This window comes from Marmota flaviventris, chromosome 14, assembly GCF_047511675.1.
Source record: "Marmota flaviventris isolate mMarFla1 chromosome 14, mMarFla1.hap1, whole genome shotgun sequence".
In the NCBI taxonomy this organism is placed as follows: Eukaryota; Metazoa; Chordata; class Mammalia; order Rodentia; family Sciuridae; genus Marmota; species Marmota flaviventris.
Genome location: NC_092511.1, coordinates 5,838,088 through 5,855,092, shown reverse-complemented (window position 1 = coordinate 5,855,092; position 17,005 = coordinate 5,838,088). Strand labels below are relative to the sequence as shown.

General features: G+C 52.7%; 1 protein-coding gene across 5 annotated transcripts in view; it reads right to left on the bottom strand.

Moving 5' to 3' along the window:
- Positions 1-17,005, bottom strand: part of Asap2 (ArfGAP with SH3 domain, ankyrin repeat and PH domain 2) — a 154,344-nt gene that overhangs the window by 115,395 nt on the left and 21,944 nt on the right. The window contains exon 1 of one of the 5 annotated variants that reach the window (XM_071601323.1): positions 16,233-16,321. The exons of 2 other annotated variants lie outside the window; for them this stretch is intronic. The gene's annotated coding sequence lies outside the window, so the exon portion shown is untranslated. Of the gene's footprint in view, positions 1-3,285; positions 3,308-16,228; positions 16,322-17,005 lie in introns of those variants that run through there. 2 more of the 5 variants (XM_071601324.1, XM_071601325.1) reach the window with 2 other exon arrangements.

Sequence of the window (17,005 nt, the reverse complement as noted above, 5' to 3'; positions counted from 1 at the left end):
GAGTACACTTGTCACCATCTGCAGGCTAGATGTGGCAGGAACGCCACTCCCAGAGTTTCCCAGAGGAAAAACATGTGGCAACTAACCCTCTGTCCCGAGCACATCTGATTTAGTACACAAGGACTGGTGACAGGAACTCAATGAGCTACAGATGCGTTTCAGAAAAGAATTTTTTTAAGGGCAAACTGAGTAAGGCTGGCACACACTTCCCACCTCAGGCCATCCCTGGTCCCGTCCACCGCAGCCAGTGAACTCCCAAGTGCCCTTCCCAATGCCAGTTCCCTCAATGACAGGCAGCTTTAGTATCTCCCGGACACAGCCACTTTCCTCCACGTCATTCATCTCCATCTGCCAGACGAACCTCCCAACCCTGCCCTTCAGGAGACTGAAGGGCGGCAGAGACATGAATCCAGCAAGGTTAGTCGTGTCCCCCCCCCCCCAGCCCGCCCCGCTGTCTCACCAAGTCCCAGCCCCCACCCAGCCAGGTTGGAGGAAAAGGGAAAATCAGACGAGGCCGCGCGTCTTCGTGAAGAACATGCACACGGTGTCTGCAGTCACCACACACAAAACCCGTTCCCTGGACGCAGGGCACGGGCTGCTCTCCTTCAGGCGTCTCCCTCCATCACACCCTGGTGCGCAGGCCCGTGCGGCAAGCCAGACCCAGCCCAGTGCCCAGGGTTTCAGCACCCACTGGAGGACAGAGATCCAGAAGCAGACGCTGCGGAGTCAAGTGCCAAACAGAGTGCAGAGTGGGGACGTGGGTGGCAGTGCTCAGAGCAGCCTCGGCCCCCTTCTCCATAAAATGAGTGACTGAGAGGAGCCACAGGCCACTCTGCTCACAGCAGGAAACTCCTGTGACAACCGCACTCTGGACCCCATCCCCACTTCCAACTCTGTGCAGCCCCTCCGTACTCTAGGCCTCTCAGCTGTGTCCCTAAAGTGTCCTTGGTCTCCACGCTCGGTGCGTGTTTTCTCACTTCCAACCTGTCTCCAATCCAAACCCTCCAAACCCCCAAGACCCTCCCAACATCTCTTCCTCCAAGAGGCCCCCGCCCGTGCTCAGGTCACACCTGTTTAAAACCACACGTCCTCTGCTCCCCTGTCTGGAGTTTGATGCTGTAGGTTCCCCGAGGTTAGGGCCTGTCTGGTGCTTCTGTGTCCCTACCAACCACGGTGGCTGCCCTGAATTTCATCTCGATGGTCCCTTCTCCTCCAGCAGCTGAACAGGGAGACTGCAACATGCCAGAGGCCAAGGCACCTCCACTCCATCTCGGTTGACTTAGAGTTCCTGAGCCCACAGCTCGTCACCTGTCCTTCTCTGGGCACTCGCTGTTTACCCACATGCAACACCTGTGTGTAGCCTGAGCTTAAATGAAAGACCATGGCCCTGTTTCCCCCTGGGGGCCAGAAGATGGGTTCTTCCACCTCTTTGCACCCAGAGTAGAATGGAAAATTCTATACCTCCAAAGTTTGTCAGGTGACTACAGTCCAGGGCCCCAATCCCTGCCAGAACGTCCCATGCTGTCTATTCCCACGTCTAGAGTCTCACAAGAGACTCGGAGTTCTACAAACTGTGTAATGAGGCTTAAGAAAACAAGTAAATCTTCCAAATAAAAATGGTACAGATAGAAAGAGATGCAAACCCACATCTCACCCTCCTTCCACCCTAGCATGGGGTATTTTGATGGGTCAGAGATGACAGCCGGACATTCCTGCACCCTTCTCACGGGACCTCAGCTGCACCAGCCCCAAACAAAAGCCTGGAAACTGAAAGCGACGGCAAGACAAAGTGGCAGTGCATCCAACGCCCCGGGCCAGCCTCGTAAGGCCTGCCGGCACCGGAACCACACAGCCCACACAGGTGCCAGCCATCGCTGTGACCCTCCCGTCCTCCACCCACCACTTGAGCTGCCCCACCCTGTGAAGGCACAGACTTGCAGTCCACGTGACAAGTCGGCTTGTCATTTCCTTCCCAGGAATCATCCCTATGACCTCAGCAAGATCCCTGCCATAAGCTCGGGAGTGCTCGTGCGGACTCACCTCAGGAATCCCCTCGATTACTCTCCGTCTGAGCACGAGGCGAGCCCAGGTGTGTGGCTCAAGTTTATAGGAACGAAGCCATCAGACACCACAGTCATGACAGAAAGGAAAGTCACCACACAGGAAGCACTGGTGCTCCCCTGGGAAGGTGAGGGCAGAACGGGGCAGGCAGAGAGGCTAAGGGCCGGGCTGAGCCACAGGCTTTGGTGCAAGACCAAGTTCACTCTAGGTTCACTGCACACTTTGGGTCCTCGTGGGGTGGCGTCCCGAGGCTGAAGACTGACCACAGGAACAAGGCCACTGGAGTTGACTACACAGGCCCCAAGAAACCCCAGGGCTCCCCAGTCGGACGTGTGGCCTTAGCCCAGAGACAACCTCTCAGACCCTCCTGGGGTCCTGCCACAAAACATGCACTCTGTCCGGGAGGGTGCCACAAGTAAATCTCTTCTAGACCTAGAATTCCAGGGGCCTCAGATGCTTTAGAGAAGGAAATGAAAATAATTCAAAGGATAGCACTATGTAACACAGATTGCCTTTCTGGATTCCAGGCATGAAGAATTCTCTGTGACAGATGCACAGGAGGGCCACATGCCCCACTGCCCAACACCAGGCTCAAAGACATGATATTCCTGGCCCAAAAGAATGCCTCACCTAACTGAAACATTCAACCTACATGTGCATGTCCAGTGGCTAAGAAAGTCTAACTGACGGGCAGATAAGCGTGGAAGTGACTGGCCCAGTCAACAGCAGGAAGCAGAATGGATTTCCAAGCCAGCAAAAACCAGCACATCTGCTCATCCTGACAACCTGTCCGTCTACACCAGTCAGTCTCATCCTGACAACCCTGGGAGGTACCGAGATCCCTGCTGCACAGATGAGGAGACCGAGGCACAAAAAGCTAACCTGCACCCAGCCATCTAACAAGTGGACAGCAGGCACATGCATTCACACCCTGGACTGTGAGTCCAACACCCTGATTATCTCCTCTACATTCTAGCATTTTCCCCACACTCGAAAAGTGAAGAGTTCCAAATACATTAATTACTGAGGAGAAATGACACCAAAATACTGGTGGCTTTTAAAAAACCATCTTCATCAGAAAACCCAGAGAGACCCACTTTACATTTCCCTGTTTCACTCAACAGAGAATGCTGAAGATAATGCTGCCTTGACACTCGGGACTGATGAGAGCACACGTGGCGCTGAAGTCAGTGTGGGCGCCCAGTGGCCTGCTGGGGTGCTCACCTTCTATGCACCTGCCGTCGCTCACTGCTGTCAGCTGGGCCCCCTCCACCTATCAGATGGCCAAGACTCCAGGGCAGCTGAGCTCAGAGGCCCTTTCTGTCGACATCCGGTTCCTGAATACATTCCAGATGGCAGAGTCTGACCCCTGGACAAGTGGAACATAATTATGCCTAAGAGCTGGGAGGACATATCCCAAAGAGGTTTGGGGGAGGGGCAGGGAATAAGGGCAGAGGGTGACAGTTTCCTGGATCCACCAAGGTCAGCACCAGATTTTAAACCCAAAGGACAGGAAATCCAGTGAAGACAGACCATCCAAGGACAGGAGCTGTCACAGGTGCAAAACCCAAGAGCCCCAGCCACCGCACACACTGCACTTCGCCTCTGGCGCTGGCCTGGGGCTTCCTGCAGTTTCTCATTAATGACTTAGTATCACCCCCAAATTTCAGAATGAGGAATCCGAGGACCAGAGGAACTTTCACATCGACACACAAGCAGCAGGGTGGGACCTGAACCCTGGAATGTGAACGCCAGAGCCCACCCAGGCTCCTTCCACCAGACCACACCAAGTTTTCAAACGGAAGCCACCAGCAGATCCACAGAGGCCCTCAAATCAAAAGCTAGGATGTGGGCAGAGGGCAGAACACGGGGTAAGAAGGTCCCACGGCCAATATCCTGCCAGGCAGGCAAACTACTAAACCGATTCACCTCGCACAAACGAGGACCGGGCCGTGGACAGTCTTGAGACTCCCCAGGCATCTGGTCATTTGGAGCCAGTCCAAGATGGTGGCCTCCCTGGTGACGGGCAAGTCGGTCTCCTTGATTGAGGAGCAGAGTTCATCCCCGTCACTCTCCAGCGGCCACGCCCCCAGCACCAGACCCATGCAGCTTGTGCCTCAGAGCTCATGAATAGAGACTGCTGTCAGCCAGATGATCCTTCCCCTCGATTAAAAATATTTCTGGACAATTTTCCTGCACACACGGGTAGGCAGCCTCGTGGGGAAGCCATTAGCTTCCCAGGGGCAAGCCTCTCCACGCCCAGGGAGCCAGCATGGGCTGACGGATTTGGATGCAGACAAGGGCTGAGAGGATCAAGAGGGAAAGCGAGGAAGGCAAGCTGCACTGACGGAGACAGCTGGAATGCCAACATTTCGCAGCTCTTTTTATTCCGGACCCAGGAGGAAACCCTAGTACGGCTGAATGATTAAAACCTCACACAGGTTCACGCGCTCAGGTAGCGCGTGCTGAATGAGAAGTTAGTCAAGTCCCAAGCTGGTTAAGTCTCCTATTTTAAATGTCTAGCATGGCTTTGAAGAGGCCTTACAAAGAATCCCATCCGTTTTTTTACTCCCAGATAATCAAGATTTACCCTCAAGCAGGCTTACCAGGCGCAAAGCCACGGCCGCCAAATCAGGGCTCATGCCACCCAACCCTGCACTCTTCCTCATCCCAGGTCACCCTCTGTCCTTTCACACTCAAAGAACCACCCACGCCCCCTCTGCATGCTCATTTTAAGGTTTTGATTATTACATAATAAAACACAGGGCCCCATGTTCCTGCAGCTGGGCCCCCACAACAACCAAAAGAAAATGACAACTGCAAACCAGCTACGTCCCAGGCACTGGGGATCGTGAGGCAGACTAAACAAAGTCTGTCTTTGAGGAGCATGAAGTGCCATTCCTGAGGACAGACAATGAGCGGACAATGTGTGGCCCACAACGTCAGAGAGGATCGGAGGGAGCAGGGACAGCAGCGTCCCAAGGCCGAGGTGGGACTTCTGCAGGCTTGTTCACCAGCTAACACCGGCACCCAGGAGGGAGTCGCTGACTGAAGGATGAACCCAAGAGCGCTGCTGTGCGGGACAGGGAGGTGACATGTAGGCAAACAGACAGACGTGGAAGCTAAATGGAGGTTATGGAGAACTGTCATCATGTTGAGAAATGACCAAAAATAAATGTGTGACAAACATTTTATGGCCTGTTTTCACAGAACACTCCACACCCAGCACTGTGAATGGCCCCAGGAAGCAGAGAGTAAATCACCCGGCTGCAGCAGTCTTTCTCAGGCCAGAAGATCTCACATGGGAGGAGCTCGGGGCTCTCCATCCACAACCAACCACTGTTCCTGGAAACCCCACTGATAACATCATCAACTTGAAGGGACACCCAGTGTAGCTCACACGCATCTTGTCTTTGAGTTCTCCCAACAATCCTGCAGGATGGGTAACAAAGGGCTTTGCCTGGGGCCACACACCAAACACAGGCCTGCATGATCGTGCTGTGTGTGGCTCAGGGTTCACAGACGCTGGCTAAATGCACCATCCTCATGTGACCCTGTAAAACAAGCAAGTCTAAACCACGTCTTAAAGGTGACTTAGTGGAGGAGCTCCTGAAAACGTCTGCCTCCACGTCACACACCCGCATCACACTGAATAAACACACTCCATCCAGGGCCTGCTCTTCCTGTAAGCGCTCCAGGGCACCTGGTATTCAGATCACGGTCACTGGGCATCACTGACACCAGCACCACCACAGAGTCCAAGTGCGCAATTCTGTCCCTTGACCCAGCAAATACCAAGGCCACTGAGGCGTCTGGAAGGGCTTAAGTGGGCCCCTCAAGTTCTCCCCAGCTGTGTATTCTCGCCGCAGGTCTGTTCTGTCCACGTCGCACAACCTGGAACTTCATCCGCGCATTTGCAGAGCCCACGCTGCCCCTGCAGATTAACATCCACCTCCTCTTCCCAAGCAAGCATTCCCGCCCAATCCCAATATGAATGGCTCCTTAAAGTACTCTACGTGTAAAGGTCGGAATACATCCCAATTACTTTGATGATGAGTTTATATAAAAGGATTTTTTCCACTAATTCCCCAAAGAAAACGTCATGTATTTGCTTCATAAAAACCAACACACACACACACACAAACACACACCCTACTTGTCATCTTCGGAAGGACTCGATTTGCTGACCATTTGACCACACTATCTATTCCCTAATAATTACTTGTCTCTGTCCCTCACAACTAGACGGTGGGCCCTAGGAGGCACACATCTAGAATCCTGGCAACTAGCGTAATAAGTGACCAGATTGCTAGGAGCAGAAGCAACGAAAGGATGAATGAACAGCGGACGAGTTGAGTGCGCCCCAGAGTGGCCTACCTACACTCCAATTCCACCTCTGCTTAATCTGGGTAAAGCCAAACAAGCTTCAGCTTCTCCAAGTGGGACAGCCACCTCAATCCCCATTCCCAGCCTCCTGCAAAACAGTCATCTTTGATCTTGCACCAACCTAGATCTAAGAAGAATTTTAATTAGGCTCATCTGCATGACATAGAGCAAGCAGATGCTTCTAAACAAAACGTCGTTTTTTTTCAGAGTAACTTCTCCGATTTAGTCACACTTTCCATCTGAGCTCCTAAACCAACAGTGATTATAATTTGTGGACAAAAAAATGTGCAAAAACTTCAAGGTTCACCAGGGCAAAGCATTCCTATTCTTGGAAACTGAAGTATATGCTTTTGTCAATCCACACACTTTCTTCTCTCAATAATACTTCAAGCCATGGTTCAGGGTAGCCCAAAATAAAGCAAGCACACAAAGCTGCTTACACCTCTTTTTTTATTATTAATACATTTTTAGTTGTAGATAGAGACAATACATTTATTTATTCATTCATTTATTCATTTACTCAGTCATTCATTCATTCTTACGTGGTGCTGAGGATTGAACCCAGTGCCTCACATGTGCGAGCCAAACGCTCGGCCACAGAGCCCCAATCCCAGCCCCACCTCTTTTCTTAATAACAAAAAATCTGTTCTGTGTTGTTTGTTATGGGCCTTTACATTGAAGCAGGAGCTAATGCACCCCAAGATCTTATACCTATGTATCAGCCTCACCCATCAATCATCATACCATCAAAACCGACTTCCCAACATCACACCCTCCAGTGAGGGCAAGGTTCCTCCACAAAGAAGGAAGGGAAAGGGAGAAAAATTGGAGCAGCAGAAGAAACCAGGAAAGGTGGTAAAGGGGAGATCAGCCTAAGAGTCTTTCCTGGTATCAAAAGGAGCTGGGCACAGGCTTTGGGATCACACTCTCAGTTACCTATCTGGCCACCAATGTTCTCCCCTACACCTTAGGAACACAGACTCAAGCACTATACCGTATGTTCAATCTGCCAGGCTGAAGGCACACCGAGAACCATCTCCATCAGGCTGGACACCCTGCTGCAGAGAGCTGGCCAACTCAACTGGCAGGGTTGTTCCCCAAGGTGCGACCCCAGAGATGGCCATAAACCTTGGTGCACTTATTCAACGGTCACCCAGCACAACCACTGTGACAGCCCTGGGCGAGGGGCTAGGAGAGCAACTGGTGTCTCAGCAAGGAACTGAACCTGTACTTCTGCAGTCCAGGCCAGACTCTATCTTTGAGCCACCAAAGCACATGCCAGACGACTACAGTCCAAAGAACACCTACGCTCACTGCCTGGCCCACATCAGGTTCACTCAAGCACAGAGCACAGACCTGCAGCCTCACTGCTAAGATAGGCACATACAGTGAGCGCCTGAAGTACACGTCACCTCCTTTGTCCATATGAAAAGATTAAACTAAAAGGGGCCAACACACGCCCAGGAGCACAGAGCCACCGAACGGTCGACCCAGGCGTGAAATTCACAAGTGCCTCTCCAATGACAAAGTCCTTGTCCTATCCAATACACTCTCCTAAACAAACTACGTGGACCCTAACACATTCAACCAGGGACCCCTCTGCTGCCAGGCGCCCCGAGTCCTCTTTTTGCCTACTGGATGCATCCTTTGAGGCCCAGATCAAAATGCCACTCCTTTCCTCTGCCTCCCTCTCCTGGATTTAGCAGAATGTCTTGTACAGAGTAGTTGCTTAGTGAATGTTGACTACACTGAAAATATACATTTCTGCAAAAGGAAAACTACAGTACCTTTATTCTCAGAGGCATGAGCACTAAATCAGCTTCATTTTCGTGTATGTATGTAAACACTGGACTCAGTAAGTTTATGAGGAACTCAGTATCACACCATTGCTGGGCACACAGAAAAGGACAATGACTGACCAGAAAACCTCTCCCTGAAAACAGGGAAACAAAGAATTAATGTTTTACATGCATCAACCAAGATTCTGCACCATTATTACTTAATATCAATGAAACATCTTCCTGGTCATTGTTGAATTCAGAAAAACTGTTGCCTTAAAATATAAACACATGAGCTCATGTTTTTGCTTTGGAATGTGACTTTGCACTTATTCTGACATTTAAGTAAGTCTGTAAGGCCTCCTGTGAAGACCTGGACTGTGCTGTTCTAGGATATTGTCTGCTTTTCCACCCTGACTCCATTCCTTTCCACAAGCCACCCGTCAGCAGCACCCAAGGGAAAGGAACACAAGACCTGCTTCTCGGGGCTCTGAGGGCTTGGAAAAGTCCCTCAACCTCCATCAGCATCTTCTGTGGAAACGAGGACGTCACTACGGAGAGTGGCTGGCATAAACAGCGCTCAGTAACGTCTGGGGAGATGGAATTCACTTCTCCTTCCTTCTAAGAAACAGAGCCTCCATTTCCTCATTTATAAAATAAGGGAAATGGTACCTACAGCCCTGGGCTATGATGGGATTGCTCCGCCACACCCGCGTCTGGCACATGGTAAGCTGCAGAAGGGCTGGTGTGCACTCGCTCTCTCCTCTCTCTCTCTCTCTCTCTCACACACACACACACACACACACACTTTCTGACAGAATTACGACTTGGCAGACTGCACCCTGCAGGTGAGTGCATGGTGGCAGCGGTGGCCACTCTGGCTGTGCTCTGCACTGAGGTGGCAACACCTACCCTCAGATCCCAACACCCGACACAAACTGTGCCTGCCCCCCCCACAGGCCACCACGGCAAGGAGCAGTCGCAGCCTCAGAAGTGAAACGAATCCACACACCAACAAGGTAAAAGGGGAAGCCCATGTGCTCCTCTCGGCCGCTGCAGGAAAAGCCTCTGACGGAATCAAACACCCATTCATGACAAACCTCAGCGAACCCGCAGCAGAAGGGAACCTGCAGGGACAGCCACCGAGCCTGCGGCTAACACACACCCGAGGAGCAGACTGGTGGGGAGCCAGGCGGGGACACCCCTCTCTACACACCCGGGGTTTCTGCTATAGGCTCCAGGAGGGAGACCTTGGGGAAGGAAAGCTCTTGGGAAAGACACTCTGGGTGTCTTCCACGGAGGTGGCACAGCTGTCATCAGGACGCTGCTTTAGAAAGTGAAGGGGGCTGCAGCCCATTAGAGCCGGGGACAAGTAAAGGTCGTCTGGCTTATTTCGTGATTAAGGTTCTGCCTTAAGCTGACAAACCCCCGCGTGTTGGAACTGAAGCTGTCGGATACCCAGGGGCACCCCGACCCTAGCTCTCTGGTCCCACAGATGAGGAAACGGAGGCTCCAGAAGGAGGAGACCACTGGCCTTGCCCAGGATAACACGCCGCTTTCTACTGAAGACCAGAAGGAGGCGAGTGTTTTAAAAATGGAACAAACACAAAGAAGTGGTATATAATCTAAAGCTGTCATTTATACACATAACCAGTAAACGGACCCACCTGCAAGGTCACCAAGTAGCCTGCCAGGATCGGCACCAGGTAGCGCAGAGCCCACGTCCACCCCAGCAGCGCTGTGGCTCCGCCCTACACTGACCACTCACTCAGTGGGTGGAGGGAGCCACAGCTGGCCACAGGACCCCTCGGAGCCAGAGGAGACCCAGAGCAACACCTTCGGAACAGGTGCAAGATGTGAAGGGACGGCTACGTCTCACCGGCCTTTCTCAAAACAACTGTTCTGCCAACCAAAGGAAGAAACCTGAGCCCCTGCTGACCGCAAGGTCCTCCACCTGACCAGCAGTGGTCCCAGGCCAGCCCTCCCACCAGAGAGCTGAGAGACCCAGCGGGCGCCTTCTAGACCCCGATGCACTTCATAAAGGAGAAACCCCTCTTCCAGCCTCCAGAGTCGGGGGCCCCCTTCAAACTTCTCCATTTCACTTACTTTTAAAAAGCAAAAGTCTGAAAGCAACATTAATCATCAAACATGTACAAACAAGGACTTCCTACCCTTTTCTAAAGCTTCCACCCACTCAAGCCCGAGGCGGGGGTTTTCCTGGATTCCCACCCGTTCCTCAGTCCCCACGGCCAAAAGGTCAGGCTTGTTCCTCTGCTGGTCTTTCCAAGCCGTCCCTGCTGACCCTGCCTGGCCTCTGCCTTGTCCGCCTGCCCATCTCCCCACCCTAACCCTGCGCCATCTCTGGGGGATCCTTCTCATACTGGGACCTTGCCCTGTCCCTGTCCCCGTGGCTCTGAAGGCCCCCTCAGCTCCAACAGGATGAAGTCTGAGCTCCTCCGCTTAGGAGAACATGAATCAAGAAGTCAATCAGAGGCAGCCAACGCCCTCTGAGAAAATAAACCGTTTCTCTGACACAGGAAAAGACAAAGGAAAACAAGGAAAAAATTAATTTTTAACTGTGATAGAAATAAACTGAGTTCCAAATTCTAAAGGCAGGATAATATTACAAAAAGAAAAGGTGAAATACATTGTGTGTCTCCCATACGCGCACACACACACACACACACAGAGTACACATACACACAAAGAACACAAATATGTGCACAATAATGGGGCAAGAGTTTGTTTTTTAATTTTTACCCATCTAAATTCCATTTAGCTCTCTAGTAAAAGACCTTCTTTTTTAAGTGTGTGTGGTGCTAGGGTTTGAACCCAGGACCTTGTGCATGCAAGGCAAGCACCCTACCAACTGAGCTATATCCCCAGCCCTGTAAAAAGTCTTCTTAATAAACACTGAATTAAGAATTTTTATGAAGTAAATTAAATTCAAGCTCTTCTGTCAGTACTAGGGCAGCTTTCATTTAATGCATCTTCATAACAAAGGTAAGATATTCAAATGTACCCCCCAAAAGAGCACATCTGGCTTCAGCGCAGAGCAAGGTTCAAGGGCAGAAAACAGTAATGCGAGCAAAGGTGCGAACACAGCAGGAGCTCCTCCTCCAACTCCAAAGGCCTCTGTGGACTTGGTACGTCCCTGGACCTACACTTCATAGCACCTGGTCACCTTTAAGTTTCGGTTAATGAAAATTTCCACCTCATCTTCCTCCTACCCAACAGAAAAAGAAACTCAGACCCACCAAGGCTGTCCCTGCTTCACCAGCAAACTGAGGCCCGTGAGCACCTGGGGTGCAGGGAGACCCCTGGGGCCCCAGCCCCCCTCCATACCTGCCAACCTCCCACCCCTGGCCTCCCAACCTCAGGACTGATGACCCTTGGGGCAAGGCCACTCTTCCTGGCAAGGGCCCCCATAAGATGCACCGTAAGATGTTCAGCAACCTTCCTGGCCTCCACCCCCCAGATGCCAGGAGCACCCCTCGTCCCCCGCCATAACCATCAAACATGCCTCCAGACCTTGCCAGAGTCCCTCAGCTGACCAGACTGAGCACCCGAATCCCGCTGCCCACACCATTCACCAGCCTCAACATCCAACCAAGGTCATGGGGTACCACTCTCATGGCAGCGTCTGGCTGGCTGCTTCTTCAATGTCCTCATCACAGTGAGGCCACAATGGCCACTTGGCCACCCAGCCCAGTCCACACCACTCTTCCCTGGTGCCCGCCGGCCTACAGCACAGCACCTCCCCCTCCCCTGTGCTTGCAGAACTCCAGTCCCCCCTCTGCTCCCTGTTATTTCTTGGATCCCTCCACACCCCAAGGCCCTAATGCAGGAGCCTCCCAGCCTGCCAAGGGCCTGGGGCTACACCAGGGACAAGCACAGCAGTGTGACTTAAACACCCAGCCTCTCCTGGAAGGAGCTGACGCCATGAGACTGAAACAAGAGCAAGCCGTGGGCAAATCAGAGCTATCCAAAGGACGGCCATGTTCTCCCTCATGCACAGTCTGCCTGGGAGGCAAAGCCATCTCGCTGCTCTCCTAGGTCTCAGAGCCACTCTGTCCTGGGCACCGGGCCCCTGCTCCACCATGGCTGCCCTGGTACATGGAGCACTGGCCATCTGTGTGGCTCAGAGGTGATCTTTGTCACTCAGGTCAAACTCCAGGCCCCATTTTTTTGTTTGTTTGTTTTAAACAATACAAACTAGACTATGGGGGGTATTCAGATTTTATCGGTTTTTTAATATTTTTTAGTTGTCCATGGACCTTTATTTTTATTTATTTATAGGTGGTGCTGAGAATCCATGGTTCCCTGCCTTCACGCCAAGAGGAAAATCCCAGAGGGCATGCGTCGGTCAAGGAGGTAAAACTGCAGGTGGAAACGTCCAGTGCCTCTGGAGCTGGGGGGAGTGGCCAGTGGAACTCAGAGCCCTCTCCCCCTGCAGCTCCAGTCCACTCTGAAAGTCCTCTCCACACTTCCCCAAACAGGACGTGCTCCACCAGTGAGTCATGGAGAACGGGGTATTTCTAGAAATCCACTGGAAGGAAGGTGTGGGAGAGTCTCTGAAGGGAGAACAAAAAGACAACGTGGAAAGCTAATTACGAATCTGTAGGGCGGGAAGTGGGCTGCTGGCCTCCCCCTGCAGCCAGCCCAGCTCGCCAGACTCCACCTGCCCCCACAGTCCAACAGCTGGACCCAACAAATGCACCCTCCTGCACCTCAGCTCCGTCCACCACTCAGCCCGCTGGATCCCCGTCCACAGAGGGCCCGCCATCCCCTCCCCAGTGCTCCCTGCTCCTCCTCCTGCCCCCAAGGGTCCAGGAAGGCCACTTACCACCATGGCCTTGGCCTCCCTCGGCCAGGCAGCTACAAGCACCCACACCATGAGACAGGGCCAGCTGATCCCCTTCCGGGTCCTCTTAGGAGTTCTCACACAGAGCCCGTCTCTGTGCAGCCTGAGAACCGGCTCCAATGCTGTACAACCGGAGGCCTTAGGAGGCCAGGTGTGGGAAAGTGTGCACTCAAGACCACCCTGAGGTCAGGCATGGAAAAGTGTACACTCAAGACCACCCTGAGGTGGAGTCAAGCTCTGCGACGTCCACTGTGTCCACTGCCTCCTCTCTAAACTCGAGGGTGACTGCACCTACCCACAAGGACACTACACACATTAAACACATTTAACGTCTGTGGAGCACCTTATGCCTGGCACACAATGAGCATGATATATGTGTTTGTTAAACAAACACAAGCAAATGAAACCAGGTATGGTGGCGCACGTCTGTAATCCCAGCTACCTAGGAGGCTGAGACAGGAGGATCCCAAGTTAAAGTCCAGCCTCAGCAACTTAAGAGAGATCCTGCCTCAATAAAAATGAAAAATAGGGCTAGGGGTGCTGGGGTTGTGGCTCAGTGGCAGAGCACTTGCCTAGCATGTGTGAGGCACTGGGTTCAATCCTCAGCACCACATAAAAATAAAGGCATAGTGTCCATCTACAACTAAAAAAAAAAAATTTTTTTAATTAAAAATTTTTTAACTAGTACAAAAAAAAAGAAAGAAAGAAAAAGCAAGTAAATGAGCATACTTGACCAGAGCCACACTGGCATCAGCTGGGAAAGCCAGCGTCAGAGCAGAGGTCCGGCTGCTTCAGGGCCAGAGACGCCCTTCTCACTGCACAGCTAAGGGAGGACCGCAGCTCTGCGAGAAATGGGCAGAGCATGCTGGTCCCAGGCCACCATTCACACCTTACCAGCGTTACTGAAGCAGAAATCAGAAGAATTCATAAAAAGCTGCCTCTGAAAAGAAATTATACACACTACAGAGCTACCTGGGCCTACAAAGAAAAAGACAGGCGAGCAGGAACACCTCTGATCAAGGTGACCCCACAGTCTGTATTTAGAGACTGGGGACAGATTTCCACAAGACAGTACTAGGAACAGGGAAAGCTGGAGGGCAGAGCAGGCGCACTGCGACCTCCCTCCCCCAAGCCCCAGGTCAGCTGTCACATGGATGTCACTGTCACCACAGCCACCCACTGGGTCAGCCTCCCTGCCCAGCTGGATGACAGTCGGACGAGCCACTGTTTCAGAGCTGTGCCCTGAATCTGCTGTGGTCCCACCAGTGAAGAAATGAGCTCAGGCCCACCATGTCCGCCCCTCCTAATGGCAGCAGCTTGGAGCTACGAGGACTCTGTGGAGCCCAGCTGGTGACGGACGGGGAACAGCGCTGCAGCTGGCCACGTGTCCAACCTAGGACGTCTGACTCCAGAGGGCCAAGGCCACCCTTTCTGCATAGGATGGGACTGAGACTCAGTTCTTGAGGGGGCTACACCAACTCAACTTTTAAACTGCTGTCCTCTTAGGACCAAGGCCCTGGGGTCTCAAAGAAGCAGTGACAACGCAACCCCCAGGAATGAACGCGGCCTTTCACTCCCACCTTTCAAGCCGTGTTTGCCGGCCAGCTTGATGCCCCTGACAGACATGTGGGGAGCATGTGTGGGGTGCCAGGCACAATTCAAGGTGCTGGAGACGCATCACTCAATGAGGTGAAAGTCCCGGCCCCCGTGAAGTTGATGATCCAATAGGATGGAGGCAAGACAGAAAATAAAAGCATGCCAAATAAATGATGCACCGTGGGAGGAGGTGTGATGTGTGAGGGAACGGCAGGGCCGGAGCCGCAGGAGGGGCCGGCAGGGGAAGGGCAGGTCAGAAGGAAGGGAGAGAGCCAGGCAGATGACCAGCAGAAAAGAAGTTATCCAACAGACAGGGCTTGAGAGGGGCAGGGGTGGGATCAGGCAGGGCCGGGGGCCAGAGTCTGGTCACTGCCCAGAAGGTCAGGAGTGCCGAGTTCAAAGTCAAACCTTTGCACCAGGGCAGTGGCTGTTGAATAATCCAGGTGACAAATGACAGCTGTAGAATGGAGAGAAGGGCCATGTCAAGAGACCGAAGCAGCAGAACAATCCACGGGATGAGAGAAGCAACACGCGGCTCCAGATACCACTGCCCAAAGGGTGGGCATCAGCCGGGGGAGGCTCAGGCAGGGCTGGGAAAGGCACCAAACCCTCCAGGTGCAAAGGAGAGGAAGGCGAGGCAGGAGGGTTCCAACCAGATAATGAGCATGGGGACTGAGTGTGGACACCAGGGACACCCAAAGGCATGGTGGACAGCGGCCTGCCTCTTGGTAAACCAACAAGCAAGGACAGAGCCCTCCAGCAGTGTGGCCAGGGCAGGTGTCCAGGCATCTGAACGGAGGCTGGGCAGAGCTGGCCTCAAGAGGCCACGTGTATAACACAGAGCAAGCATTCCCTGGCAATCCACCAAGCAGGTGGCGGGTACTGTGTCCCAACACAAACCAAGCCTTTTCAAAGCCCAAGCGGTCACCACCGCATAAGACACTCACTAAAACTGGGGCTTCAAACAGAGAGGTGACCTGACAGGAGCCCCAGAGCAAGTCCCTCTTGACTGAGGTCAGAGAAAGAAGGTAGAACCAGAATCCCAGTGGGGAGCCAACGGAACCGCCACCTGCTCCCTGGAGGGGACAAGGTCCTGGTCAGGGAGGGAGGAAGGAGACGGATCCTGACAAACCCTTCCAGCAGACAGAACTGCCCACCACTGCCTTCCTCTCCCTCCCATCCCACTGCAAGAAGCAATTCCTCCTGCCCAGACTGGCACAAGAAGGGGAAGGAAGTGGCTTGGGGAAAGTGACGACCCAGAACCACAAACCAGCCCAGCGGGCACGGCCACCACCCTGCCGGGGGGGCGGGATTTGTGCTGCCAGAAGGTAAGAAGCGGCTGTGCCCTGCCGTGGAGGGAGCCAGGGGCCTCCCACACCCGTGGCCCGTGCTGGGTGTGGACAGCACAGCCTGCCCCAGCTGGCTGCCTCTGAGCACTCTGCTGCGCCTACGCTTCGGTCCTCGTCAGGCCCCCAGGTTAGAACTGCGGCATTTTCCTAACATCTTCCTGGGAGAGGGAAGAGCTTCCTCTCCCTGTTCATACCTACAGGCAGCTCAGGAGATGCAGCTCAGGAGAACAGATACCTCTCAGCTCAGGAGATGCAGCCCGGGTCAGCCTCTCGGCCAGCAGCAGGGCCTGTGTCCAGGAGCAGAGGCTGCCCTGTCCTCCCTCCAGGGAAAACTGTGTTCCAGACAGCTACAGGCCTGCCCCCTGGGGAGTCAGTCACTACAAGTGATTTCCTCAGCTCAAAATCTTCTTCTCAGCAAAAGAAACCATCAGTGAGGTGAATAGAAAGCCTACAGCTTGGGAGCAAATGTTTACCCCCTGCGCATCACACAGAGCACTAATCTCTAGGGTATGTAAAGGACTCAAAAAGCTAAACACCAAAAAAACAAATAACCCAATCAATAAATGGGCCAAGGAACTGAACAGACACCTCTCAGAAGGTGATATACAATCAATCAACAACTATATGAAAAATGTTCAACATCTCTAGCAATTAGAGAAATGAAAATCAAAACTACTAAGATTTCATCTCACTCCAGTCAGAATGGCAGCTACTAAGAATAAAAACAACAATAAGTGTTGGTGAGGATGTGGGGGAAAGGCACACTCCTACACTGCTGGTGGGACTGCAAAATGGTGTAGCCAATATGGGAAGCAGTACGGAGATTCCTTGGAAAACTGGGAATGGAACCACCATTTGACCCAACTATCCCTGTCTTCGATCTATATCCAAAGGACTTAAAAACAGCATATTACAGGGACACAGCCACATCAATGTTTATAGCAGCACAATTCACAATAGCCAAACTGTGA